Below are 27,094 nucleotides of genomic sequence, written 5' to 3'. Positions count from 1 at the left end.
GAGTCTTGTGAATTAACTAGCCCTTTACCTGGCCATGTGGAAGCTGAAGAAATAGTGCATTGCAATACCCCTAGTGGAAGTCAGGCTGGGTGAGATAGGGAAGTAGTCATCTCTCCCATCAGGGGCATTGAGAGGAGGTTGGATTTAGGAGGCCACAATGATTCTTTAATCAAACTTTTATCTTGGAACGTGGCAGATTTGCTATCTAAAACAACCATCCCTGAGTGGTGCAGCTTCATAGACCAGCACCAAGTCATCCTGCTCCAGGAAACATGGGCATCCCCAGTGACCCACAGACCAGGATATTTGACCTTCCAGAAGGTTGCTCTTCCTTCTTCATCTAGGAGAGCATCGGGGGGGCTAATAATCTGGCTGAAGCAAGACTTGTTCCCAAAGGCAAAGAGCTATCTTGCCCCACCAGTGATATACTGGCAGTGGAGTTGGAAATCAGGAATTCAAGGGGATACACCCGCATAGTGATTGTAAATATCTATATTAGACCTGGGCCACGAAACACACAGATTGCTATGCTGAACCTTCTTTCGGACTTTCTGAGTCAACTGCCAGGGGGGGTAGGCTTATTTGTAGCAGGGGATTGCAACATGCAACTAAGTTTCAAGGATGATTTCTCTCGAGAAGGAATTCAGTATGCAGACCCTTGGGATAGATAAGGCACGGTTCAGGAAACAATAAAGCAAGCAGGGGGAGTGGTAGTCTCATTAGAGAATTTAATAAATAACGTGGGGCTAAGGCTAGTAAATGGGAATGCCTACGTATAAAAAAGGAACGTATGTGAGTCTCCTAGACTACATTTTTGTTGATGATATTTTTTGGCACTTCCTTAGTGACATGGTAGTCATCCCTAGGGTTGACAGCGACCATCAAGCCCTCCGTGCAGTTTTTATATCCTCTACATTTAATAGTAGTAATCTGTTCCAATGGGTGATGGACAATAATGTAAAGGTGACTAATGACTACAAGAATGTAAGATGGGTAGCAGTGGCAGATGACATGAAGTTCCAAGTTGTAATCTTTGACGTAGTTAAAACAACTCTATTCCCCCTGAAGTATATAGATTTTTCATTAGTGGACTTTATTCATTTGCACTGCTCCTTGGTGAATCGGCTGAGACCTCTCTTTCTGGTAGTGAGAGGAAGAGGGAAAACTATGGATAGATCGTTAAGGTGGTTCTCTAGCTCCTGCCACCAGGCCAAATTACAGCTGTTGAGGGCGCTTCAAAAAGTGTTTGGAGATAAGAGTAGCAAGGACCTCATCTAAAAAACTTTAAAAATGGCTAAACATGATTGGGAAACAAATAAATGGAACTCCCTGGTTGGCGCTCTCCAAGAAGGAGATACAAAATTGTTTTGGAAATTGATGGCAGAAAAGAAAGATCCCAGAAAGATGAGAATGACTCAGTAATCCAGCCAGCAAGTTGGGTGTTACATTTTGAGAATCTCTACAGGGTAGATTCTAATAGATGCAACAGCGAATCCCAATCATCATCTGTAGAGTTCTGCACTTCCCCAAACGCAACGCCTAGAAATACAAATCTACCAAGTTTTGGTTTAGGTCATTTCTCTTTGGAAGAAATCTCCCTGGCTCTCCAATCACTGCGCAAAGGGAATGCTCCAGGCCCAGATGGCATTCCAGGCGATCTGTACCTATCACGACCTGGAACTTGGTTGCTGTATTTAAATACTCTTAGCAATGCCATCTTGAGGGGTGGCGATCTTCGCCCTACATTGCAAGGAGCAACAATAGTCCCAATTTACAAAAAGGGGGCTAGAGAACTACCAGCCAACTATAGATTAATAATTCTAATTGATGTGATCCAAAAGGTATTTTGTAAGCAGGTTCTGGCTAGATTGCATTCTTGGATTGACGACTCCCAGATCCTCTCAGACATTCAGGCAGGATTTAGGAAAGGGGTCAGTACAATAGGCCAGGTATTCAGATTTAAACTTCTATGCTGGAAATACCTGAGCCTAAAAAAGGACCACATGTGTGTTACTTTTATTGACCTAAAGACTGCATTTGATTTGGTCCCTTGTGATTTGTTATGGTATGTCTTGGCATCTTATAATCTCAATAGTGAACTGCTGAGACTGATAAAACATCTCCATGAGGGAACCTACGCTCAGGTTTGATGGTCACAGGGTGGTGACTTGACAGCCATCATCCCCATCGTAAAAGAGGACAGACAGGAGTGTGTATTGGCCCCCACCGTGTTTAGCCTCTATATCAATGGGACAGTAGACCAGCTGATGCGATGTAATCATGATGCCCCTAAGTTAGCAGGAGTCCCGGTCCCGATCCTTATGTTTGCAGATGACACTCTACTGATGTCAAGAACCCCATTAGGTCTTCAAAATCAATTAGATGCTTTTGCCAGGTTCTGCGAGAAGAGGGGCCTTGAAATCAACGCAGACAAGACCAAGATTATGGCTTTAAACCCGCATAAAACCTTTAGGGAGAAAATGACCATTGGTGACCAATCTATAGAATGGGTTAGTCAATTTGACTACCTGGGGATCAGACTTTCGGATGATCAACAACGGTCGGCACAAATTGGAAAGAGTGTGTCTGTCCTTCAACAGCGATCAGCAGTGATAGGAGGGAAAATTACAAACTCTGTGGGAGGGCAAATTTCACTGGCTATCACTGTATATAAGGCTGCGGCAGCGAAGGCTGCAATTTATGGTTTCTTTATCAAATTTAGACTAGGGATCCTGTCTTTTACTTTGGGTGGATAAAAGGCTATTTGCACTCCGGGCTTTTGTCACTTCTGCCCAATGCAACTTGAGACCCTGGCACACTTTGTTTTCTTTTGCCCCAGATACTCGATTTCTAGGAGGAAGTGGATTAATCCCTTATGTAGACTGCTTGTAATAAGAAATTACAGGGCATCTCTCCGTATACTGATAAGCGACACAAGTGATAAGGTAGTCTTTGCAGTTGCAAGGTACCTCCAATGTGCCTGGGCAGTAAGATCTAGAGAATCCCCATTTGATTGACTTATAAATCATTAGCCACGTGGAATTAGAGGTTTCTTTTGTAGCTGATCTGATAAAGATACAGACAGTATTATTATGGCACAAAGTGTGGACCTCGGAGTACACTGGACTAAACAAGGCCATTCTATCTGATTTTATGAGGCTAACTCACTCGTTAAGAGTTCCATGGTTGAAATATATTATGCTCTTTTTTGGAAATATGGGTTGTAAAGACTATTATACAAACCCAGAATCATTGGGAAAAATAACCAGGAAAGAATTGAGGGCCTTGACATTGAGGTACCTGGAAGATCAACGATGGGAAGCTGAATCGAGAAAGTCCAGTGTCATGTCCAATCAACTAATTTTGTCCACGGAAGGCATGCAGCCTTACCTAGTAAATGTGACAAACCCTTGACATCGTTTTGTCCTTACAAGATTACGATTAGACACTTTCCATCGTCTTGTAACTTTTCCGACTATGAATGACTGGAGTACAGCCTTAAGAGTATGCCCCTGCGACGCGAAGGCAGCCCAATCTACGATGCACGTGGTCCTCCTTTGTAAATTTTATGACAAGCAAAGAAAACGTTTTTTATTGCCATTTTTAAGATCTATTAACTTGCGCCAGTGTCGTGATGCGTATTTTAGTTTACAGGTTTTATCTTCTATCAAAATGTGTGGAATTCTGGCAAATTTCTCATGCTAAGTACTAACTGCAAGGAAGTCCTTGGGTGCATAGGCCTAAATTCCATTAAGGTTATGTCAATATTTGTATATGGACAAATTAATGATGTGTATTTTTATTTTTATTTTTACTATTTATTCTTTTATCATGTTATCTATTTATTGTGTTTATATACATAGATGTGTTTATTTTTTACTTTTATGACTTGTTGAAAGTCAAATAAAGTTTGTTTGATGATGATGATGATGACTTGTAAATCTACAAAGATACTTAGTCGATTGTTGATTAGCCAATATGATATAGGCAGATAGGCTTTTAACTGTGTGATCTCATTGATTGATTAACTAGTTTTAGCTCTTAAGATTCAATGTATATATGTATTTATTATCTTGCTAATGTTTTAGGGCTTGGTTGGTTTATTAATCGTGTGGTATTTTTATTTTTTTGCTAAGCCTTCTTCTAAGACTAATGATACATGTATTTTTTTTTTAATGTTTTTATGGCTTTTAGTCGAAATAAAGATAATATTGATTAGTCACAAATTAAAATGGAAACACATGTTTCACTTAAAAAAAATATAAGCATTTAACACAGCTCCCAATTATCCAAGGGAAAACAATGATATCAGAAATGAGTCTACGACCCAGCTCAATGTTACTGATTCTTTTAATCTCAAAAGGAGGAAAGGCTGAGATCAATAATCACGTCAATGATTAGCAAAATTGGAAACTTATCTATATAAAAAATTCCCGCTACACCTGGTTTTCAAACAATAACTCCACAGAGATTATTGTTTAGTGCAAAGAAACAAAATGAGAAAGCAAAATGTACTTCTTTCAAATTGGGTAGAGCTTGGTGACATTAAAAATATTTACAGAGCTAAGTTTAGGTTAGGATATTGAAGAAAGCTCCAAATAAACGTCCTTGTTTTTTCAATCATGCAAATACCTAGTGCCAGAACACACATCTAATAAGTTAACAATGCCACTTCTAACCTGCAAAAGTTTTTAGAGGCTGTTAGTGATTTCACAACACCCCCTAAGACATTCACACTGATTCTGTGGGTACTGGTTACTCTGGCAACTTGAGAAAGTATGAAAGATGTTTTATCTTGGCCTTCTCCCTGGTGATGTTAGAGCATTCCATGCATACTTCTGGAAAATTTTAAAAGTCACTTAAGGCAAGGGTGCACTCTGCACATGCAGATTACGGCTTAGGGACTTACTTAGAGAGAGTTTCGAGGACGGGTCACTCCATCTCAAATGTGATGGATATCCCATGCAACTTATTACAAGTACGTTACATCCTATACTACTTGAATCAATTACTCAATTCACTGGTAGATTTTGCCAACCTCTAATGGAAGAACGACTAACTTCACCTAGGTGTCCCTTGTCATTTTATGTTAGCTATTTAATTTACTGAAAATGTTTAGTTTAAAACATGATCAGAAAGTGATGATGGTTCATAAGTGGAGGCCTGCCAGTAACAATCATAGAAATACTTTTTAAAACAATTCTCAATAGATCTAAAAGATCTAAAAGCATATCTATGTCAAGCATTCACATCACACCTGGTTTTCAAACAGACCTTCCGTAGATGTCTCGCAGGGGGAAATATCATAATAAAAAGAAAAAGTGAGAAATCAAGGTGCAGAGTTATCTTTTAATTCATATTTTCAGTTGTGCTGGCACAATTGAAAAAACACCTACAATTCAGAGGCATGCACAATCCAAGGACTATCAGTGATTCGTCTTCCTTGTATTTGTGTTATACATTTTAGAAGAAACAACACACCAAGCCCTGACCTTTGCATATAAACCTATGTTGTTTAATCAAAATAACAGTATGAAAACACAGTTGGTTAGCTCATCAATTTAAAAGATGAGGTGTTGTGGAACAAGCTCTCTTCACACTTAATTTTAACATTTTAAAACTTTAACAGAAAACGTTACAAATACCTGCTGGCTATGCCTTCTGAATAGCAGTCTTGATAATGAGTTAAATTTCAAGTTTCACTAAAACTAAATCGATTCAGATTAAACAGGGTAAAGTTCTCCTAAATATCTTTTCTTTTGAAATTTATTTTTTTGGATTTCATAATCCCATAACTTCCAAATAGAGTGTTTCACCAATTACAGTCATGAATAAATTAATGAATGATAGAACGTGCATAGCGCACAGCTGCTCAGAGAGTGTCCCAGAACTGAACAGACTAGGTAGAGAAAATATTTCTCAAAATCAATGCAAAAGTAAACAAACATGTTTTTATAGCTTGCTGAAAAAAGAGTTCATTGCGAGTCTCCCTGGGCTTAAAAGGAAGTCATTTCCAAACCTGCAGTGCAAAGAGAGAGAAACTGGAAGCGCTTCTTCTTACTTGTTTAAATCGAGGGTCTGCCATGAAGAGAGCATCGGAAAAGCAGAGTGCTCTTAATGGGCTATATGGTTGCAGCCTTTCAGAAAGATACAGAGGGCCAGTCCCATAAAAAGCATGCTGGGTAATACCTTAAACAGGATTCTCCTCCTCACCGGCAGCCAATGTAGCTCTGTCAAATAGGAGGAGAAAGAGGCCCGACTTGGTAATTTAAATAAGAGGAGCGCTGCTGTATTCTGCACCACTTACAGGCACTTAATGAGATATTCTGGGAGACTGAGATAAAGCATATTAGCGTAACCCTACATGCATGTATCTAGTGTAGAGGCAGTGCTGCAAAGAACTGGTGACAACACAATAGAATCCATCTTGCTTTGACTGAGAGGTAAACAGACCAGAACCCAGAACTTTATAAATATGGTGGCCTAACCATACATATAAACAGGGATATAAATGGAAACAAAAGTTATCATATAGAACCTCGAAGCCCATTAGTGGTCAGGATTATTAGGTGAATTTTTATTGGTTTCCTCAACTAGCCCCTGGAGAAGGTAAGCTCAAAGGGGGCCCCAGATATATGTGAGCCTTAATTGAAGTGCCATTAAATCCCAGTATGTTTGTAAGGGCCTGATTCAGATTTCAGGGGATGGGTAACTCCGTCACAATGATGATGAATATCCTGTCAGACTAAATCTAAATCCCAATATATCCTATGGGGTTTAGATTTTGGTGGACGATGGAGTAAACCATCTGGCAAAATCTAAATTAGGTCTTAAGTGTTCACTATAAGAAGTCATTTTGTAGACAGTCTTTTGTCCTTGGAGAGGGACCCTGCCACCAATGACTAACAATTCTTCTCTTCGCCAGCAGTAAACTAAGAGCAATGCATTTCCTATAGAATGGGGGATATCTCTCACATAGCCCAATAGTGTAGCTATAGAGGTGGAGGGAATAGTGCATCCAGTTCTGTTAGATACTATATACAAAGCCCCTATCTATTAGATGGTTATCTCTGAGGATTACCATGCTAACTGAAGAAAACAAATGTATAGAATCCCACCCCTAGCAAATTTTGAATCTTTCTAAGGCCAGTGTACGAAAAGACATTTTTGTGGAGGAAATTTGTGTGTATCAATGTGATATACATTACAAATGTGTGAAAGGGCTCCTGACTTCTCAAAGCAGAACTTCTGCTGTTCACTAATCAGGAGTGGTTTAATTTCAGTAGCCATTTCATGCTAGCAGAGGGATTGCAAATTGGGGCCACCATTTGTATCTGGTATATAATCTGCGTATTGGCCAGCTCATTGAACAGGAGGTGAGTACTACCCCTGTGGGCAGTAGTATGCATCGGAGCTGTCAATTCATCAGTTGTGGCTCCGCATATTACCTGAAGTCAAAAATACAAGCAAATGTCAAAAGCAGTCATGTTTTTGTATCTCTTCAAGGAGAAGACATTCATCACCAGGGTATAAATCACCGAAGGTCTTCAGATGTAGAGTCTCAGGTTGTTTATGTACTTTATCAACTTTACTTGCACTTTCTGATTACAGATTTGTGGAAGGCTGGGATTGAATGCATGCAACAAGCAGAGGGGAAAAGTGATTAAGCTTGGCTTTGTGTCTCAGTCTCTCTCAGGTCAATCCTATGCATTTTACCTAGTTTATTTTGATTGATATTTGGAAGAGCATATTCTATTGCTATGTGTGGCTGTAATTTTGTAAGGAAATACCAACATAGTATCTACTGTGACTAGGGTCACAAACAGTACAGCTTGAAATTTGGCACTAGTTGCCCACTGTTAGACCTGGCAGCCTTAGGGTGGTAATCTCCCAACATTTTGCCTGCCTCCCTCCACTTTTCTGATACTGTTTTTGCTGGTTTTAGGACTCTCTGCACTTCACCACTGCTAACCAGTGCTAAGGTGCATATTCTCCCTCCCTTAAATATGGTAACATTGGTTCATCCCAAATTGACATATTTGATTTACTTATTAGCCCCTAGTAAAGTGCCTGTAAATTAAATGCTACTAGTGGGCTTGCAGCACGGATTGTCCAACCCACATAAGTGGCCAATTAACCATGTCTTAGGCCTGCCATTGCAAGGCCTGGGTGTGTAGTATTGTTGCCACTTTGACTCGGCATTTAAAAGTAGTTGCCATGCCTTAAGCTCCCCTTTCCTACATATAAGTCACCCCTAAGGTATGCCCTGGGTAACCCATAGAACAGGGTGCTCTGTAGGTAAAAGGCAGGACACGTACATATGTGTTTTATATGTCCTGGTGTTGAAAAACTGAGGACTAGCATTAGGAATGTCCTCATATACTTTTTGAGTGGTAGACTCTGATCTGAAAAGGGTAAACTGGTCATATTTAGTATGGCCAGAATGGTAGCAGAAAATCCTGCTTATTGGTGAGGTTGGATTTTATAATATTATTTTAGAAATGCCACTTTTAGAAAGTGAGCATTTCTCTGCACTTAAAACCTTCTGTGCTGTACAGCCTGCCCCAAATCAACATCTGGTCTGTGCTGGTTGACAGCTCCCTTGTGCATTTCACTCAAACAACCAAACACACAGGACACTCAGTCACATCTGCATTCATCTGCATAGTGAATAGGTCTTCCTGGGCTGGAAGGGTGGAATGCCTGACACTTGCATTTCAAAGGCCAGTGGCCTGCCCTCACACAAAGGAATGATAATACTCCAGAGGGACCCCGGCAGACAGGACTGGGATAAAGGGGAACTTATGCACTTCAAAACCACTCTTTAAAGTCTCCCCCACTCCAAATGCATTTTTGGGTATACAAACTGAGTCTCTGACCCCACCAACTCAGACACTTCTGGACCTACACCTGAACCCTTTCAGCAGAGCTGCCTAGATGCCCAAAATACTCATCTGGACTGCTTTCCTGAGAAGGCCTGCTGCCCTGTGGTTGCTCTGATGTCCTGGTGGCCTCTGACTTTGCTGGAAGGACCCTGCCTTTCCCAAAAGTGCTCACCAAGGGCTTGGATTAAGCTTTTCTACTGTTTCTGAAGTCTCAGGGCCAACAAAGACTTAGCCTCTTCAAGAAACTCCTTGCTCATCAAAATGCAATGCAACATCTGCAGAAATCAATGCAAAGCCTTCATTACAGCTGAAAAAATCACCGCACAGTCGACAGGAACAATGCAGCACCGACTTCCCAAATGGAAATTCGATGTAGCGTCTTCCTTGCGACGGAAAATTTGATGCATACCGGATCAACGCAATGCCTGCTCCTTCCTCCAGTGCATCATGGATTTCAGCGCATCATCTCCCCGCATCACAGTAAGGAACCAAGGCTGCAGCCCAAAAAACAACACAAACCCCTTGCAAAGTAGAAAGAAACAACGCATCGCCTGTGCCGTGCTGGATATCCAACACAACACCTTATTTTTCCACACATCTCCTCCTCTGTGGTCTCTGTACGTTGTTATTTTTTATGCATTCTAGGTACTGTGTGTAACAAAGAAACAACTGTTTATTTCTAATGATTGAGACTCTTTTAAACCTTTTAAAAGTGATATTTCAACTTCTGTTTATTGGATCTTTGTCGTTCTGACATTATTTTATTCAGATAAATATTATCTATTTTTCTAAACCTGTGTGGTGTATTTTTGTGGTGCCTTCACTGTGGTACTGTATGATTTATTTCACAAATAGTTTTTACATTGCCTTCTAAGTTAAGCCTGACTGCTCAGTGCAAAGCTTCCAATGAGTTGGCACAGGGTCATTTTGGATTATGTTGTGACTTACCCTGACTAGAATTGTGGTCCCACTTGGACAAGGGTGTATACCTCTGCCAACTAGAAACCTCATTTCTGATAGCCACCAAGAGAGTGTCAGTGTTTCCCACTTTAAATCATCCACCCTTTAGTCCAGGCCGTATCGACCATGGTCGATCTCAGTGTTGTAGTCAAGACTCCATCTTGGCAAGTAGGAATAACGTAGCCAGTTCACGCAGGACAGAGGTTGTAGATTTATTTATTAGGTTACAGGATAAGTTACAAGTAACTTAATAAGGACAGTCCACCAGGAGCAGCTTCCTGTCTGCTCAGCCCACTCTCTCTAACTGTCACACTCCTCCCATCACTCACCAAAATTCCATGACTTCACACCCATGCTGAGCAGAGCAGAGAACAATGGAGGTGTGCATAGAATGCATCACAACCATAGCAGATTATAATACATTTCCTCCCTTTAGAAAATTAAAAATATGCAAACAGGAAACATAAGATAGAAATTAATAAAATACAAACTGAAGATGTAAAAGACTCTAGCTTTGATAAGTCCTATAAATGATTAAAACCCTATAAGTTATTCACACAGGGGTCGCATCCAACCCCACCTACACAAAACCAAAAGCATACCAATACACAGATCACACTGAACCCTTAACACACACCTATTACTCAACCAGGCAGAAATAATCAAATTAATCACAAAACCACAAAATGGGTATATTTAAACCCTCAATCAACCCAGAACAGTAGGTATCTTTAAACCTTCACTTAGCACAAAGCACGGCGTCTTGTGCATAACAAAATGGGTGACATTCAACCCTCACTATAGAATTAGACAAAGGTGTCTTTCAACCGTCATTCTAGAAATTCTCAACAGGCATCTTTCAACCCTCATCGTATTTGTGGCAAGTGAGAAACTAATGAATTTAGCAATGGGTCTCTTTTAACCCTCACTCATCCCAAAATGAGTAAGACATCTTTTGAATTTAGCAATGGGTCTCTTTCAACCCGCACTTATCCCAAAACAACAGGGCATCTTGTAAGTTTAGCAGGGGGTCTCTTTCAACATACTCTTATCCCAAAACAACAGGGCATTTTGTGAATTCAACAACAGGTCTCTTGCAGCTCACACTCATCGCAAAACAATAGGGCATCTTATGAATTTAGCCAAGGACTAGCACTACAAGTTCATGCTATACTGCCTACTTTTGCAGACTTGGGAACACTCACCCTCTACCTCATACTCTCACATGCCCGGAGACTTTTATGCCAATACATCTATCACACGCATGCAAAACATGGACACCTTCTACTGCACACTCTCGTAGGACCAATGTCAAACTTCATACACTTGTTTTCTACTGCGTAACTATCCACAGAACCAGGGACACAAAACACTGACTCAATCATAGCCACTTCCACTCACCAAAACTCCTCCATACTCTAACAGGAACACAAATGCAAAACAAAAAAATAGTTTTAGCAACAGACATCATCAGTAAAATCTCAGCATATCATTGAACAAAATTGTCACAATTTGACTAGACATATGTCACCATTCAGCATCAAATTGAATGCAGCATGTATTTAAAACATTCTCCTGACAACTTCCCTCGGTGTGGCACAAAAAAAAACATACTGTGGCAGCAAAATCAGCATTACATTTGTTTTAGAAAAAAAAAGGCAACCCAAAAGTCCTCCACAATGGTGAGTGATACCTTATCCAAATATGCCACACAGAACCCATGATACTATATGTGGCAGCAAAATCAGCATGACATAAAAAAATAACCACAGCACATAACACACAGTTCTCCACTCCGATGAAAGACATCTCAACCAAACTACACACAATGCCCTGGGCATAGATCCAATATTTAAAGACACATTACAGTTCCCTAGGTTCTCCATTGAATGTCACACATCACCTATTACCTGCTAAACAAGTGAGGATCAGCAAAATTGCATGTGTCTTATATTGATCCTGCAAAAGCAGTTTGGCTTCAAATAATGAGGCTGCATGCTGATTTGATGCTGAGCCAATCATTCCTGTAACGCATAGACTCGCAGTTGAAACGTGGTCTAGTCTTTAGCTGCTGCATCATGCATTGCTCTGATGTGTACCCAGTCAACACTGATAATAATGTGGGCATGCACAGCATTCTGTTTCCTTGCACCTAGCAGCTTGTGCTTGGAAACCCACAGATCACATAAGGATTAGAGTTAATATGCAAGTGCGTGTGCCTCTACAATGACATCGTGGGGTAAATCTCGCTTACCAGCTGAGCACTTGGTGACACACACTGCCTTCAACAGATGACACACATTGACAACTCTATTTTTGTGTGTGTGTGTGTGTGTGTGAGCAACCACCTTCCCATGGCAACACATTTAATAATTTAGGCAATGGTCTACACCTCCAAATAACGATACATCAAGTCACTTGTGCACCGGGGCTCACAGTAAATCAACTGTCTTAGTCGTAATGCTAAGAAGAATGTGCTGCACAAGTCTGCCTCTCAAATTAGGTAACAAACTCAGTTATACTGTTATTCTCCCTGCCAGTTCGTTCATTACAAGAAATGCTGATTACCAACCACTCCACAGGTTAGATCAAATCTGTATTTTGTCCAACTGTGTGCATGCGAACTTCAGCAGGCCACTTCTTCAGTATTCGTAGTCAGTTTAATACCAAACCAATTAAATACGCATCTGACAGTTCCTACCAGGCACAGTAGGCCTTGCTCAAACAGTGACTTGACAGCATCTATGTTCATCTGTGCACAGTTAAGTGGACTGCACTCTCAGTCTGCAGGTTGTCTGATGGGAAAGACCATGGTGGGGTTCAGGGCATCTACTCTGAAGGCATCTCTTTTCCTCTTCTGCATCTTTAGTGTTCCTTCACTTCTTTGTTTCATGAGTTTATTTACGTGTATTTTAATTTCCAGATCATTGCCAGTGTTTTATTCAAGATTCTTTTTTAGCAAGTAGGGATCAGGTAGGCAGTACACATAGGAAAGAGGTTGTAGACCTATTTAAAAAGTTACAGAAAACACAAAAGTCCAGTTTTCATGAACAATGCTCACTTAAATACATAGCAGGGTATTGGCTAGGGCTCACTTTTATAAGTGACACCTCTAAGGAGGCAGGGCTGACAAACCTACACATGGAATCTGATGAATTACCTCAGACCATCTACTGCCTCATAGACAGTCAACCCATCTCCTCAGCATACTTCAGAAGTATCTGCACTGGCCCATGATCTGTGAAACAAGCTAGCACGTCCCCAGTCTTTTGTCCTTCCCATCTGATGAGTGTTCTTGCATCACAAGCGTGGCAGATTATAACACTCAGCCTATTGAAAAATGCTGTGATAAGAGGGAAAGGGGTGTTGTTAAATAAGTATAACATTTTGGGCAAGACAACCATTTATTCAGTGGCACCCTGCCGGCCAACAATTGAGGTAATTTCACCCATCTTTCAATCTGGCTTTCAAGAATCACAATCACCACACTCTTTTTTGTATTACCTCATTTATATCTCTGCTAATGCAGATTCCCTAAAAATTAACAGAGGATGCAACACATTTTAGAGGGTATTCAATGGTGCATTCAGGTGAATAAGGAATTGGATGATAAAATTAGTGATTTGGACAAGTTGACTGCTCTCTGAATAGGGGTAAAATCTTAGGAATTCTCTAATTAGTAGGGAGACCTTTAATACATAGTCCCTGACATATGGTATAATGTTATCACCATAGAGCAGGACTACGAGATGCCTAAATGTGAAACTGATGGCCCTGTTTGAATGATGCTGACAGAGTATTGCAGCCAGTGAGCAATCACAAAGACAATGTGTGACAGGCTGCATGCCTGTTGGGTGACCCTTGTAGCAGTGGTGGCTAATGATCTTTGAAAGGGGTGGAGCATAATACTTATCAGGAGTTCATGCCATGTTTTATTAAAATTTGCCCTGAGTATTCTGCATATGTTAAGCCTTGCCCTCAGTGGGCCAATGCTAGCATTTCGTCATGGGTATCCCTTGATGCCAAGAATTGCATGCAATATCCCAGTGCTAGAATTTTGTCATTGAAACGTCCCATATATTATGGCTAACAGATATGTTAAAAATTACCTGCAATACTTCAGAGCCAGTATTTTCTCATGGTGTGTTTCACCAACCGGCCCCTCAGTCTCATTATGCTATGGCTGCCCACACTGAGGCAAAGAGTTACCTCCAGAATATCAGCACCAGCACTTTGCCATAGGTGTCCCCCATGCCAAGCATTACTTCTAGTATGGCAGAGCGTTTTGCTGTGGGTGCCCTCTCTAATGACAGGAATTATCCTTAATATGCCAGCAGCAGCATGCTATTTTGGGGGCCACCAAAGCACAGAATTATACTGAGTATGCCATGTTCAGCAACAGTCTCATAATGATAAAACATGCAAACACACTTTTACTCGCACTCTCTTACTCTCACTCACAGTTACTCCCTCTCTCATTCACTCTCTTTCCCCCCACTTTCTCTAACTCAACCTCTCCCACTTAATCATTCTTAGTCATACTCTCACTCACTGTCACTCACACATAAATGTACTTACATTCACTGGGTCTCACTCTATCAAACTCATCACACACTCTCACCTTTTCACACTCCTTGAATCTAACTTACAATTCTCGATGTACAGGCACTCTGTTTTAATGCATAGGATTCAGTAGCCCCATCAGGCCCTGTAGACCTGCATCTGCTGCACCATTGTTTACATAACTTCCACTCCCTCTCACAAACTTTCTTCATGCATTCCTTCTGATGGACTCACTTCCTCGCATTCACTTTCACTTATTCAAAATCACACTGATTCTCGCTCAATTTCCACTCTCATTGACATTCTGAAACACACTCACACACACTCACTCACTCTCATTTCCTCAATCACTTGCACACACTCACACATGCACAGAGAATCATTTTGTTACCTACTTTTCTTCCTTTGCTGGCAACTCAGAGGCTACATGGCAGCAGCAGAGCAGGAATCTGGTACTGGACATTGGAACCAGCAAACCACAATTGCCAATGATGAACCAGCCCCATTTACAAACTGGGAAGACCCACCTGAATCCCTCAGCACTCATCTTGGTAGGACTGGAAGCACAGTAGTATAAGAAGTTGGAGCCGTGCTGGGAATCTTGTCCCAGCAGCTGTCCCTGGCTCTTCACTAGCCCAAGGGATGCACTGATGTGCACCCCAACAGATTTTAGCAGATTTTAGTAGATACTCTGTGCTTCCAGAGGTATGTGCAGGATGTCTGGTAAATAAAAAGGATTGTGCCTGTGTTAGGGGGTCATCGTTTAACTACGCCTCTCACATGTGCAATCCAGACATTCACCTACAGAGTTCTGTGTTTTTTATTAACACTCTTCAAATGGATTATCTCTCTGCTCCAAGAGCCCCACTCCTCCTCCTGTCATCAGGGGCCTGAATAGGAGGGCAAGATGGCTGGCCTGCTCGCCTAAATATATAGTTGGGTATGGGTCAAGGCTCACAGCAGTAAGTGGCACCTCTTAGGAGGCAGGGCTGACAAAGCTACACGATTCCCTCAGACCATCTTCTGCCTCATACACTTTCAACGCATCTCCTCGGCACACTTCACAAGTATCTGCACTGGCCCAAGATCTGTATAACAAGCTAGCAAGTGCCCTTCGCAGTCTTTCACCCTCCCCATATGATGAGTGTTCGCACATTACAATCATTGTAGTATGTTTCTCCAGAGTCTGGAGTTTCCGCTCCAACCTAGCCGTCAGATTACAGATGTCTTTTAGTACACTAGAGTTTTTGGTGATACATGTATTATGAATAACCACTTTGAAAGCTTCCCAGAATGCTCATGCACTGCTAGCAGACAGCAAATTTAGGAAGAAATAATATAGGGCCAGATGTAGCAAAACGGCAATTGGCGACTTGCAAATTGCGAGTCCCTGCGACTCGCAATTTGCAAGTCGCAAATTGCTATGCAGTACGGTGTCTCAGACACCGACTGCGACTCGCTATGGGGTCGCAATGACCCACCTCATGAACATTCATGAGGTGGGTCGCAAATTGCGGCCCCATAGCGAGTATAGGCACTCGCTAACATGGAGGCCTGCTGTCGTCAGCAGACCTCCATGTTCGTGACTGCTTGAACAATAAAGCAGTTTTTATTTTTTAAGTGTAGCCCGTTTTCCTTACAGGAAAACGAGCTGCACTTTAAAAAAAAACGAAACCCTTGGACCACTCCCTGCCCTGAAAAAATATTTGTGGGTCCAGTCACAAACTGGAAGGGGTCCCATGGGGACCCCTTCCAATTTGCGAGTGGGTTACCATCCACTTAAAGTGGATGGTAACTGCGATGCCATTTGCGACCGTGTACGCGGTCGCAAATGGTATTGCATCCCACTGCAAGTCGCAAATAGGAAGGGAACACCCCTTCCTATTTGCGAGTCGGAAATGCATTTTGCGAGTCGGTTCCGACTCGCAAAATGCATTTCTGCATAGGAAACTGCGCTTTGCGAGTCGCAAACGGCAAATTTTGCCGTTTGCGAGTCGCAAACAGTTTCCTACATCTGGCCCATAGGGTCTTACCTCGCACCCAAGGCAAGTGTCCATATAAAATCCACATGTTGCAGATCAGGCACACTCAATTCTAATGATCTGAGAGGGTTGTGGGCAGTACCTGCATGTAGAAAGCCCTCAAGATTATCTGTGGTGATGAGCCAGAAATCTATACTGGACCATGAATTGTGGGTGGTAGAGAGGCACATTCCTTCCTGCACATTAGGGTAGCTAGTGTGCCATACAGCAATATTATTGTTGTCAGTCATAATCTCTGCCATTTGCTGAGCTGCTAAAGTATGGGGCCTTTGCAATGGGATTAATCCGTTGTGTAGGGAATGAATCACCACATCGAAACTGCACCACTTTAAACATATATCATGGAAAAAATTTGGGCAGTCAGCGTTTGGCTAATACATGCATACTATTGTTACAGTTTTATTATAGGGCACCCAATGAAGGTGGCTATATCTCCCCTTGCAGTCCATGACCAATTTGAAAGGTGACAGTGGAACTCCTTTTCTAACAATAATTGTGACTCCACTGGTATAAGAGGATCAAGAAGCTGTTCATGTTGTACGTAACCATATGGCTTAAAGTCTGACCTCAGTGTTTTGAGTTAGGTGGCTCCTCCGTTGAAGACTTATATCTATATCATATTTGTAGAGGTAGAGGAGCCCCTCCCGGTTGTTCCAGAACAACAATCCAACTGGACACATCTTTTATCTGGGTATGGTCTTATCAGCCAGTGGGCCAATGTATTGGAGCCAAATCAAATCTCCACGAGATAATAGCAGGTCAGGGTAATGTGTAAGTGTTACATACTATGGTGAACATATTGGGCCTGATTCACAAACGTAAACTTACACTTTTTGTGTAAGTTTATATTTTTTGGTATTCACAAACTATGAGTTTAATTTTGGTAATAGTAATTTTACACTGTGGAGAACAGGTCTATCTTCTTATGTGCAGAGTATCCTTATTCATAAAATTACTATTAATAATACTGTGAATACCACACAAGAGTTTACGTTTTCCTTTGTGAATCAGGCTGTTGTTAGTTGAGGTAAACTTGCACTCTCTACTAGTGGTTCCTAACCTTTTGATTTTTGATGACCCCTACGCACTCATCACAGATCGCCATGGACGACAAGCCCTTCTTTCCCCACACCAATCTGAAATGCTCCATTTTCAAGTTTGACACAAAAACGTTTTTTTCTTTTGCACCCTATTTTCATTCTATCCTTCTTCAAGTACTTCCTGTATCTCACTCACTTCACCCCGCCCGGATGAACGAATAAAAGAACAGAAAACACCCATTAAACTGTAAACACTTTGATCCTGGCAATAGATCAGTGGTTTTGTATCTCCTTCATACACTTTCACATAAAATAACAATCATAATAGATACGACCCTCCTTGCTCTGTGCACTTTGCAGGGAAACCAATGATTACATGTTCAAGCAGCCTGACACCTTAATGGCACTCTGAAAAACTCACACTGCCCTCTTCCTCATCTCCAATCCTCTCAATTATGTCCCACCGACCCACAACGTGGACTTACAGCGATACCTACGAGAGACCCGGGCCACAGCACGCACAGTACAAGACTAAAACACAGTATAAATAAAACTCACGGAAAAAAGAAACACTATCAGGGAAGCAAATTAAGTACAACATGAGAAACGTCAATGACATGGCTTACCTCATTTAAGTAAATATTACTGCCGACCTTTGACCCCAGTTTATTTATAAAAGGTTGGGCTAGTGCTAGGCACTCTAGTCTACGGACCCCTGAGAATTTGTTGCAGACCCTTGGTGTCTGCGGCCCATACCTTAAGAATCAATGCTCTAAGTTAACTAGTGTCCCACTGTGACTCACCCATTCTGATCGAAGAAGTAAACTAGCCCAGCCCCTGTCTCCAGACAGTAACCACTGTCTAAACAGCAGAACCGTCAATGGTCAAGTGGTTTAGTCTGCTTGACAGCCATTACATTGAGGTAATAATTTAATTCAATCTAAACATGAAAAGAGGATATTAATATTGCAGGACTTCCGTCGGGCATAGGTGTGGCGGGCTAACACCTAAATCTGAAGTGACTGAAAGTTTCGAGTGCATAACTGCGGTCTGTGGGCTACCAATAGGCGTTATGTGTGATATGTCTGCATTCAAACAGCCCCATCCCTGTCATTGAAATGGCCATGGTGTATACCAACCTGCACACTATCGATATAGGGAGCATCATCCTCTCAAGTGGTCTTTCCGCCTGCATTCACCCAGAGTGCAATGTGTGAGCCCAGGGTTACCAGTTTAAAGTGGGCCACTCGATTCTAGTAGGCTGTGCCGTGGGGCGGCATTAGGATCCACCTGAAGGTCATGCTGAAAGTAACCAAGGGCCTTAGTAGTCTGTTCGTTGCTCCCACAGTAGGGACAGTTACGTCTGCTTTGTGAACCTCATGCACTTAGCAGCTAGTGAGGGGCAATGTGATTTGAGTACATCCGAAAACCGTTCAGATAATCACGACATTTCTATGATATTAAAATGCATTATTGGAATATTTATGCATATCACCAGCTTTGCATACCATATAGAACCAAAACCAGTCAAGGTTCAGGACATTAGCAGGATACAGCATAAGTGAAGGTGGGATAATGTTTATCAGTTATTGTCACTAAGTGGATGACCATTCATCAAGATTTGTGGTTTGGCAGGGTAGTGGAGAGCTCACTCTATGCCCGCCTTTTTAGAGAGTAGTTTATGGGGAGAAACTGTCGTCGTGCAGCCTGCAACTACATGGTAAACTCGGGGGCCATATTTACGGGCAGCCTGCGCCGCTGGTGTGTCACTTTTTGTCGATTTTAGTAGATACTCTGTGCTTCCAGATGCATGTGCAGGATGTCTGGTAAATAAAAAGGATTGTGCCTGTGTGAGGGGTCATAGTTTAACTACGTCTCTAACGTGTGCAATCCAGACATTCAGCTACAGAGTACTGTGTTTTGTAATAACACTCTTCAAATGGATTGTCTTTCATCTCCAAGAGCGCCACTCCTCCTCCTGTCATCAGGGGCCTGAATAGGAAGGCCAGATGGCTGACCTGCTCGCTTAAATATATAGCAGGGTATATTTGTTTATATTATTTGTTTACTAAGGTGTCTTTTGACAGTATCCTGCAATGCTGCTGATTATCAAATCATTAATAAGAAAATGAGGTTGTGCAGAACATTGTAACATTGTATGCAGCTAAATAGCTACTATTACCATAAAAGTATTCAGAAAACCTCAAGATAAATGTAGATGCATGTTTTACTTATAAGAATTATGATCTACTGTTAGAATAAGTACTTCATAAGAAGGTGATGTCACCAGTAGTCTGTAATATCATACTGCAAAATAAATGCTCCGAGTAATGTCACAATGTACCTGCTCCTAAAATACATATGCTTTGGGTCAGAGTTGGAGTATGATTGTCCCTCTGACAGTGCAGGAGGGTGTAATGCTTTATGAAACTGTGCCTTAGTTCCCCTTCATGGAACATTTGCAGATTTCCACGTGCACTTCTGGAAACCTTTAGGAATTCCATTATGTCGTAAGGTTGCACTCATCTGCCCACTGTTGGGGTAAATTTAAGATTTTTGTGAGTGTGACCCTTTAGTTGCTTAGTTGCTGAATAGGAAATTATCTCATAACCTCCTTAAGTAAAACAGTGTAGAATGGCAAACATGGTTCATGGTTGAATGATCATGATACCAAATTACTACAATGAAGATATCAATAATCATAAGCAACTTTGGAGAGCATTCAACTGAGTCATCCTCTCTGCTCAAGGGCTTCGTTTTCAGGAGCTGCTTCTAATCATCTGTTATGTTATGTTACGCTGTACAGATTTGTAGACTTCATTAATATGTGGGATGATGTCCTGGCGCTGAGCAGGTGTGAGCCTAGCCAAACCTAGGCCCTGGTAAAGCTGTTCGAAAAGCCAAGTTTTCAGCTTATTGCAGAATTCAAGAAGTGAGGAGGAGACCTGCATGAGTAGTGGCAGATCATTTTAAGTTTTCGTAGTGATGTAGGACAAGGTTCAACCATTAGATTTGATTTTCCACATGTGTGGAAGTGTGCAAGTAAGAGGGCCGATAAGAGGAGGTGTCTGGAAGGTTTATGAATGCAGATACGATTGTTAAGGTGTGCTGGGCCAGTGTTATGTAGCACCTTGAAAGTGAGGGTGAGGTTTTTGAATAGTGCTCATTTGCTTATGTGCTACCGGTAAAGCTCCTTCAGAAGTGGTGTAATGTCAGTGCAGAATGGGAAGATGAGAGTGAATAGTCTGCAGACTTCTGGTGAGTTTTGTGTTCATCCAAGCATAGAGGGTGTTCCCATAGCCCAGCCTGATGGAGACCAGGGCATATGTGATATTTTTCTGGGTACTGATTGGGAGCCATTTGAAAATCTTCCTCTGCATCTTCAGAGTATGGAAGGCTGATACAGTGACTGAGTAGACTTGAGCAGAGTTGATTGTTAGGGCCCTATTGTGAGTTTGGTGGACCGAGGATCTATGAACCCATTGTGGTGGTCAGATTACCTCACTCCTGGTGGTCTGACCACCGGATTACAACCCTGGGGCCGAACCATTAGGGCACCGCCGCCACGGCCAGGATCCCTATGCGGTGGGGGTGGTCAGAGTTGTGAGCAGCCTTGGTGGCGCTGATTTTAACTCTGCCATACTGATCACAAGTCTTCTTTCCACCAGCCTTTTCATGGCAGGGTTCCTGTCATGAAAAGGATGGTGGAAAGTCAGTGCTGGTGCCACAGTGAGGCCCCTGCACTGCCCATGCACAAGGCATGGGCAGTGCAAGGGCTCCCCTGCTAGCACCCTCTGAATGCTGTGCAGACAGTACGCATTCTGAGGGTGCTGTTGTGCGACCGCTTTGGCCTTGGCATCCTTAAAGGAGCTGAGGCCAATGCTGTGGCACTGTTTTCACCAGACTGACCAGCAGCAAAAACCTCATAATATGATGTTTCTACTTGTCATCCCAGTGAAAGCATCATAATATGAGTGGTGGGAGGCCACCTGCATGATGGCAGCCTCCTCCCCACGGCTTTGGCGGTCGGCTTGTCCAACCACCAAAGTCGTAAGGAGGCCTTTAGTCTTAGAGATCTTGGAAGGAATCCAGGGACCTCCACTCTTTTCTGGTGCACATGGGCTTGGTGATGAGTGATGTGGGATCACCAACAGCAGCAGAGGGAGACTGGGTGCATTGTTTTGAATAGCTGTGTTTTAACAACAGATAACGTTTAGAACAGCTAGATGTATTGAATGAGTGGGACACTAATTTGCCTCTTTCTTTTACTAGAAAATAACTTAAAATAATGTGTATTATAACGTTTCCAAGGATTAGACATCCACACTTATGCACACAAACACACATACACACACAAAACTGTAATAAACCAATTAATTATTCATATTTTTCAGCCATGTGTCCATTTAAACAAATGGACAAAGCCCTGAAAACAATTAAAATGCATTGTGAAGGTTTGTTTTATTTAAAAAGGCACTTTATATCCGTTGATGCATCTTTGGGGTGTTCACTATAAGTAAAATAACTAAAAAATGTAATCCAAATATTGTAATACAAAAATATCTAAAGTTTAAAAATAATGAACCCCAAAATATAGATTACAATATCATAGACTAGTTTAAAATACAGTTAAAAATAGCCTCAATAATAAAACCCAAAATATAGACTCAATAGAACAATTTACTTCATTTTTATTAAATGTATTTAAATAAAATGTATTTTAATGTTCCAACAGTTACTGACATATGAATACAAATTATTATAAAATTAAAATGAAATATTATTGCAATTATTATATTAAAACATATATACATTGTAAAATAGGTATATTGAAATGTACATAAATATATTACATAGAATACTTTATGAAAAAAATAAAATGTCAATATGAAAAAAAGTCACAATTTTACTTAAACATTAAAAGTAAACAGTAATTAATTGAAACCTACAAAAATTGTAAAAAACCTAAAAAACATAATTTTGGAAAAATATCACAATTTTCTGAAGAAAAAAAAAAAAAAATATATATATATATATATATATACGTATATATATATATATATATATATATATATATATATATATATATACATATATATATATATATGTACATATCTCTAGCTATATCTATATCAATATATATATATGTGTGTGTGTGTGTGTGTATATATATATGTATATAAACACACGCACATATATATGGGGAAAAGCCCAGGGGACTCGCTAGAAAATTTTTACACCAAAAATTGAGCCCCCTTCTCATAAAATGAAAAATTCTCCAGAGTACCCCCATTTCCCCAAGAGACAGCGCATCAAGTATTTATGGAGAGGGGCATTCATGGGGCCCACTCCCTGAAATATCTGACGCCCTTGGTGGTCCACATTTTTGACTGAGTTCTCAGGACCCCTCATCACTGGGATCCCAAAAGGTAGAGAATGGGAGCACCATTGCACACTCCCCGCACAGCGGTGTACTGCTCCTTCTCTTCTTGTCAGTGCCTGGGACACACACATTAAAGCTAGACTTCCTGTTCTCTTTGGGTGGACAGGAAAAAGGAAGCTGCTGGCTTGCCCATTAGACTATGCTGACAGGTGAAAGTTGTTTGACAGAACAAAGGTGAACTTATTGTGCTGCTATTGTAATAAAAAACAACAAGGCTGTTGGTGCTCCGGGTGAGATTGGGGGCATCCTAAACAAAAAAGAAAAAGTGGCGCAAGGCTGCAAAACCTGGAAGTGGGATCCCAGTGCTGCTACTGAAATAAAAAAAGGAAAGGAGGCTGTGAGTGCCCAGAATGGGACCTGGGAACACGCAACATAAAAAAAAAACAGACTGATGGCCACACCCCTTCAGTATACCTAGCGGGGAGGCTGCTCCTTAAATATTCACTACACTCTGGTGGAGCACCCCATAATGCCCTTTACAGACTTTTGTTTTAACTTGACTCTTGTGGTGTCCTAGTGAGGAGTTCTCTACCCAGACTGTGGAATCTCTACAGTCATAAACTTGCTATTAACTGAGAGTTTAAGTATGTAAAAAAATAGAAAACAATTCACAAAAGTGTAGGTTTACCTTTATGACTCAGTCCCTTTATATGTCATAGATGCACAGATGTACATACTGGTAATGTATGCTGTATATATGTGTGGGTTCCTTACTAATTACTTTTTTTGCCTAAATAATCGCATGGATTATAGAGTAATTTGAAAAGCAATAACTTTAATAATGTCACCAGTGAAGTCATCAATTATATCATTTAACATGTCAGTAGTGATGAAACATGTGAGGTCATAAGCGATGCATGGCAGGGGTGCAAGCTATAGTTACCTTGCTGAACTATAAATTATGAATTTCAGTATTTTCTGTTTTTTAAGCATTATAATTTAACACATTTCATCACCTAACTATACCATTACTTTAACCTTTGTTTTTTCAGTTAATTCCCAGGGTTCTTTTTAAGGCAAGATAAGATTTTATTACCAAACCTAATTATACTCTTACCTATGGCATGACCTAGATAACCAGCTATCTTTTTCTACTCATATAAAAAAAATGGTGGAGCATGACCTGACTATGATAATGCAGTTTTTCTAGGTTTACAACAAGACTTCAGATTGTCCAGAATGTGGCTGCAATACATATTCTTGGATTGCCCAAGTATGTGTCAGTATCTGTGCATCTGGATAACTACATTAGCTCCCAGTGGAGAAACAAATCTAGTTTTAGGTCCTTTGCTTGGTGCACAAAACCTATCATGGCCTGGTGCCCTTTTATCTCAGTTGCAAAATGCAAAGATACTCCCCTAAGAGAGACCTCAGCATGGCTAATAAATATCTAGCAGTAGCACCCAAAATCAGACTGCCTAGTAAAGAAGGTAGAGTTGTTTCTTGCATAGCTCTTTCTGTTTTGAATGAACTTCTGCTGTCATTGAGATTTAACGCTAACCTGTTATTTTTAGGAAGTCTTTGAAGACATGACTCTTCCCTAAATGATCTGGTCCCTTGTTCTTATGTCTATTAACAGCTGGTCATCAGCAGTATTTAGCACTGGGACACCCATGGGTAAGTGTTCAGGTGTACAAATCCAACAAAGAAATAGTCACTTTAACTTTAGTTTTTTTTAGTAACTGTCTCGGATTTTTAATGTTAGGGAAGATCATAGGCCTTCATTATTACATTGGTGGTAATTCCCGCTTACCGCCACGCTGACAGGCGCCAAGTTACTGCCGGGGCAGCGGATATCCATTCACCATATTTTGACACACACACCAATCTGACAGAATTCAGCTACAGACACAAATTCCCCAGACCAACGGTCAGTGATAAACTGGCGGTATCAAAGCCCACACCGTTACGTCAACAGAACAACGGCCATCACATTATGACCCACTAATCAACACGGCGGACATTCAACAGCAGTGAACCATTGGCGGTACATACCGCTGCACTCCCAATGGACACCCACAGACAAAACAACACCACATTAGACAATTCAAACAAAACACACCTGACACACTTACACACACCACACCCACACAACTATAAAACACCCACCCACAATACCCACAACCCTTCACGATTACAATTCATTGGCACGAGACTGATACCAAGACCACATAGCCAAGAGCCACACTCCACTAACACCCATACACCACTCACGCACTACACATCACACACCCTAAAACATTACCCAATGCATCCTCTCCAACACACCTCACATAACACCCATGGCACCAAAAAGACACCCCTGTTTCAAAGAGGAGGAGTTAAGGGTCATGGTGGAGGAATTTGTCAGGGTAGAGCCACAGCTATTTGAAGCACAGGTGCAGCAGATAGGAAAGGAAGATGTAGCTATGGCAGTAAATCATGGACATGGTCAACGCCGTGGGACAGCACCCAATAACAAGGAACAACATCAGGATGAGGTGGAACGACCTTCGGGGGAAGGTACGTTCCATAGCAACAAGAAACCAGCTCGCTATCCAGAGGACTGGAGGTGAACCCCCACCTCCTCCCTCACAACTCACAGCATGGGATGAGCAAGTCTTGGCAATACTGCATCCTGAGGAGGAGGACTGGACTCTGGTAAGTCAACTTTCAACAATTATCACCCCCCTACCTGCATGTCATCACATACCCTCACCCTCACTCCCATCACCCCACTACATCCCACACACTCCACCATCACGTCTCGCAAATCCCATTGCCAAGCCCTGCATGATGCACCAATGCATGGACACCCCTCACAGGCCTGCATGGACACCCATCACTAAAGCATGCACAGCAGAGAGAACTAACAGTCCCACCATTCACCAACATACACAAGTAAAAGCTAGCAGGGCAACACCAACCATAGAGGGGAAGCCAGGTATGTACACTATGTTATACACATTGACAATACACACATCATTTGTATCCCCACAGGTACCCCAGCCAATGTCACTGGAGAGGAGGTGCCATCACTATCCAGTTCCCCAACTGAAGAGGTCCACAGTGATGACAGTAACTCTGGTCTTCAGGATCTGGACGATCTATCTAGTCTATCAGGGACCACTGGACAGCCGGTTACCCAAGCCCAAAGAACCAGTTGCCAGGAAATGGAGCACTGATAGAACTTGTACAAGAGGGGGGTCCCAGTGGGGTGACGGATAGCAGATATCAGGATTGGCTCCAATTCTGCATACAGCTCAGTGATTGCGGCCCTGTCCAGTCTACAGGTTAGTATTATATGTCTTTCTTCCAGTGTAGCCAAGTCCACCAGGGGTCTATATACGGGGGTATGTCTCCATCTCTTATTCATCCGCAGCAGTAGGAATCTAAGGGACAAAAGAGTGAGGAGCCTGTCACAAACTGAACAATTGAGCCACATCAGGAATTTGCAATCTGTGTACATGAAATGGGTTAGTGTGAGCTGTACAGTATGTGCCTATTTTTCCTGTGATGAAGCATTATTCCATAGGCCTGTCCCCCCCCGAAATGTCATCCGCCTGTCCTGTGTGGTGGGACAGGTGGAAGCGAGGTAATGCCGCTGACGTTGTGCCCTGTGGCAGGAGGCGGGCGGGAACCGCAGTGCAATTCCTCATTGGTTAATATTGGGCCCTATGGGGTACAGTGGCCAATGGGGATCTATGCCGGCAGTGACGGTAAGCACCACTGTGGACCTGACCACCATTTTCTATCTGATTCCTTACTTGTTTTCTGACCTTCCATAGGAGAGGACCTGCACTGCATGTGCTGCTGTGACCTGTGTCTGGATCCTACCATGGCCCGTGTGACTGGGGAAAGGGCACCAGCCTTCACTTTAGAGGAATTGGAGAGACTGGTGGATCCCAGTAGGGACTACTGTATGGGCCTCCAGACCAACAAGTGAGTACACTGTGGGCACGGTGCATGTGGCATGTATGTATGTAGGTGTGTGTGAAGGCATTGTGTAATGGGGGAGGGATGTCCTCCTGGCTGGGTACACATTGAGGGCTGGGCTATGTGTGTGCCAATAGTGATATAAACGGGTATGGTGGGCCATTTGTATAACTGGTTGGACTGTTTGTCTAATGGTGTTCTCCTGTCTGCATTACCTCTGCAGGTTAGTGCCCATCAAAAGAAGGG

The sequence above is a fragment of the Pleurodeles waltl genome, chromosome 1_2, assembly GCF_031143425.1.
Source record: "Pleurodeles waltl isolate 20211129_DDA chromosome 1_2, aPleWal1.hap1.20221129, whole genome shotgun sequence".
Classification (NCBI taxonomy): Eukaryota; Metazoa; Chordata; class Amphibia; order Caudata; family Salamandridae; genus Pleurodeles; species Pleurodeles waltl.
Note: the sequence above shows the minus strand (reverse complement) of the source record.